General features: G+C 41.7%; 2 pseudogenes; both read left to right on the top strand.

Moving 5' to 3' along the window:
- The first annotated feature begins 2,616 nt into the window (after positions 1-2,616).
- LOC102469541 (RING1 and YY1-binding protein pseudogene) lies at positions 2,617-3,312 on the top strand (annotated as a pseudogene).
- A 1-nt stretch (position 3,313) lies between these two features.
- On the top strand, positions 3,314-4,017 carry LOC114005207 (RING1 and YY1-binding protein pseudogene; annotated as a pseudogene).
- Positions 4,018-4,276: the final 259 nt, after the last annotated feature.

Raw genomic sequence — 4,276 nt, 5'->3', positions numbered from 1 at the left:
GCCTAGACATTGCTCCTGCCTGAGGCGCTGAATCGGTTAGCCAAAGACGGGTAAGAGAGTCTGAGCCTAACAGCTGTACAGGAAACCCATCATCGCTATGGAATTCTCCAATGACGGGTAAGGATGGACGTATGGCTCTAAAAACAACTCCAACCTAAGACAGGCATGACTCCCCCAGGTTTTTCTCCTCTATTTGAAAAAATAAAAAAGGGGGACATGTGGAGAGCACTACATACAGAAGCCATCTTGAGCTATCCACCATCTTGGAAACCATTAGGCTTCACTTCCTCACTGAGCAAACCATTTCTCAGAAATCATGTGACCAACCATTCTCCCCAGAAGTGGTTGGGTTTCTAGGCAATGGGAGAGATCCACCCACATCAATGATTGGTTCATGCTGTTCTATCTCATTTGCATTTCGGGCAACCAATTGGTGCCCACCAGCTGTATACAACTCGCCATTTTTCCTCAATAAATGGAAGTAGATGGAAGAAGACAACTTGATCAGCACCTCGTATTGTGTGTGTGTTTGTCCCATCTCTTGTTCCCTCCCCCAGGGAACCTGTTCAACTGTCCTGCGGGCCAGGACAATTTGGTTCCATTCCCTTGCAGTTTCAGGCCTAGAGCAGTACTGCTTGCCCAGGGATCTACCCAGTGCCCACACAGAACACCTCCCAGGGATCCAGAGGAGGACAAAAGGCCAAACACCATCCCTACAGATCACGGTCCTCAAGAAAGTTTGTTCCACTCAGAAAACAGAGACGATCCATCATCATTAAAGGTCCTGGTAACAGGCTCATGAACCATGCACCCTAATGTGGACCTAGCAAGTTATATGCTCAGATCCAACCCTACTGAACTGTGATTCCAGAATTAATTTCATCAATTCAGAGGTCTAACAAGAAAAGGCCTTAACCTGCCAAAACCAGTTTGTAAAGACTGGAAGAGATGTTTGCTCCTTCAAATACACTGACACTAGCACAAGTCAATAAGAAGAACAAAAATTCAGGCAAACAAGACACCACAAGAAGAAATTAATGAATTTTCAATAATCAGTACTGGGCCCAGAAGGTGGCATGGTGGTTGAGGGCACTGGACTCCCACGTGGTCAAACACAGTTTCAGTCCTGGAACTGGTGGCTTGCTTTCTCACTTTCTCTCTCCTCTCTCTCTCTCTCTCTTCCTCATGCACATGCACGCACACACTCTGTCCCGACAGTGTACTCTGGATGGAAAATCTCATTTTGTATGCTGTATTGATGTACAGTGAATGAATGCAAATAAATAAATTGAAATAATAATAATAATAATAATAAAAGAAATTGCCTGAAAAAATCATTCAAAATAATAGCCTTAAAGAAACTCAATGACATGCAAGAAAAAAATAGAGAAACACACCCTTTCTCTATTTTTTCTTTATTCAAAGCACAAATAAAATAACTAACTAAAAAAGAAAAACAAAGTATATACAAAATAATTTTGGGTCTTTGGTGATTCAATAAAATGTGGGCGGAAAACAGTATATAAGGCAAACAGATACCAGAGACTGTGTGGGAGGAGAGTGGAAGATGGCAGAGGGTAAGAGATAGGGAATCAAGGATAGGGGGAAAAAAGTAAAACATACAGAAAACAAGAAATGGAAGATCATTTGCTGACAATAACATATTTGTTGATGTGCTTGATTGAGACAATATACAGTGTACTCTGGATGGAAAATCTCATTTTGTATGCTGTATTGATGTACAGTGAATGAATGCAAATAAATAAATTGAAATAATAATAATAATAATAATAAAAGAAATTGCCTGAAAAAATCATTCAAAATAATAGCCTTAAAGAAACTCAATGACATGCAAGAAAAAAATAGAGAAACACACCCTTTCTCTATTTTTCCTTTAATCAAAGCACAAATAAAATAACTAACTGAAAAAGAAAAACAAAGTATGTACAAAATAAGATAATAGGTAAAGAAATAGAAACTATAAAAAAGAACTAAACAAAAAAAAATCTGGTGATGAAAAATGTAAAGACAGAACTCAATAGAAAGCTTCAACAAATGAATGAGAAGACAGGTCATTTGAAATTTCACAATAAGAAAAAAGACTGAAAAGGAGTAAAGAAAGCAAAGGTATCTATGGGACAACATGAAATGCATGAATATATGAATTATTGAATTCCCAGGGGAAGAAGAGAGAAAGTAAGGAAGAGAAAGCTCAAAAACCTGTAACTAGAACTACCATATGATACAGTAATTGCATTCCTGAGTATCTACCCAAAGTATAGGAAAAGCTCACTTAGGAAAACACTTGAACATCCATGTTTATTGCAGCATTATTCACAATTGTTAAGACATGGAATCAACTCAAATGTACAAAATCAGATTAATGGACTGAAACAATGTGGTATTTAGACATCATGGAATACTATTCAGCCATAAAAAGGGGCAGGGATCCTGATATTTGATACATTGTTTGATACAAAGTGAACAAATATGGGCGATTTAATGCTGATCAACACAAGCCAGACATGAAAGAGAGGCATTGTAGAGTTTTGTGTCCAGAGACTGGCAGCACCAGTGGCGGCGGTGGTGGCAGGGGTGGGAGCTGGAGCTCCAGCAGCTAAGGACAAAGAGTAGGCAGGTCTGGAGGAGGGAGAGGAGCCAGTCCGTGTCAACTCCCTGGTTGGGCATTTCTCCTCTGAGCAGCACCAGTTTCTTCATCTTTGGGGGAGATGGGCATACAGCCCATCCATGACCATGGGCGACAAGAAGAACCCGACCTGCCCGGAAAGACCAGAGAAACTTGAGGCAGACAAGGCTTTTGGGATTTTAGCGTCTGCACCTTCAGGAACAGCACTGAAGCCTTTAAATGTAGCATCTGCGATGTGAGGAAAGGCACCTCCACCAGGAAACTTCAAATCAATTTTCAGCTGCTGGCAAGACAGGTAGCCCCCTAAAAAGGAGAATGAGAAGGTGGAAAAGCAGGACAAAGAGATGCCTGAGAAAGATAAGGAAATCAATCCTAGTGTTACCAAGAAAAATAGACAGTCTGCAAATGCTAAAGACCACTAAAGACCAGTGACACTAATTACACCTGAAGGCCCCAACTGAAAAATGTGGACAGGATCATCACACAGCAGTTGTCAGTAACTAGGCAATGTCACCATCATTATCACAGACTTTATGGAAAAGACTCGCTCGTCTTCAACATCCTCATCCACAGTTGCCTCCAGGGCAGGGTTAGAACAGCAGAACCAGAGCAGCTCAGGGTCAGAGAGCACAGACAAAGGCTCCTCCCAACAGCCCATCAGTAACCATGGGCAGCAAGAAGAATCCAACCAGCCCGAAAAGACTAGGGAAACCTGAGGCAGACAAGGTTTTTGGGATTTTAGCGTCTGCACCTCAGGAACAGCACTGAAGTCTTTAAATGTAGTATCTGCGATGTGAGGAAAGGCACCTCCACCAGGAAACTTCAAATCAATTCTCAGCTGCTGGCACAGCAGGTAGCTTAGCAGTGTGCCACTCCACCTCCCCCTAAGAAGAAGGTGGAAAAGCAGGACAAAGAGACGCCTGAGAAAGATTAAGTAAATTAATCCTAGTGTTACCAAGAAAAATATACAGTCTGCAAATGCTAAAGACCAGCGACATAATTACACCTGAAGGCCCCAACTGAAAAATGTGGACAGGATCATCACACAGCAGTTGTCGGTAACTAGGCAATGTCACCATCATTATCACAGACTTTATGGAAAAGACTCACTTGTCCTCAACATCCTCATCCACAGTGGCCTCCAGGGCAGGCTCAGAACAGCAGAACCACAGCAGCTCAGGGTCAGAGAGCACAAAGGATCCTCCTGTTCCTCCATGCCAAAGGGCAACATGTCAGCAGTAAATGATGCATCTTTCTGCAATTGCACATGGAATTGTGAAAACTATAAATCGGGGTATGAAATTCAAATCCTCTGCCTGCCCCTGCTGCAAGCATCCCTGGTGAGTCTTCTGTGGACACCGACTCTGTAGTGATGCTGCCAGAATGATTTCTGCTCACCATGGGCATCTGACCACCAAGGAACTTCGCACCCTGACAGTTACTCTTGACACTTTTACGTGTTTTATTGTTTTATATGGTTTTACTAACAATCATTTATAATTGGATGTGCTCCTGAATCTACTTTTTATTTTTAAAAAATCTGTTGTACACAATTTTCCATCTACATTACAACTGGTTTTTTAATGTTGTTTTACTGGGGAGAGGTTTGGAAGGAGAAGGGAACTTCTA

The sequence above is a fragment of the Tupaia chinensis genome, unplaced genomic scaffold, assembly GCF_000334495.1.
Source record: "Tupaia chinensis unplaced genomic scaffold, TupChi_1.0 Scaffold143563_1, whole genome shotgun sequence".
Lineage (NCBI taxonomy): Eukaryota > Metazoa > Chordata > Mammalia > Scandentia > Tupaiidae > Tupaia > Tupaia belangeri.
Note: the sequence above shows the minus strand (reverse complement) of the source record. Positions and strands in the feature narration are given on the sequence as shown.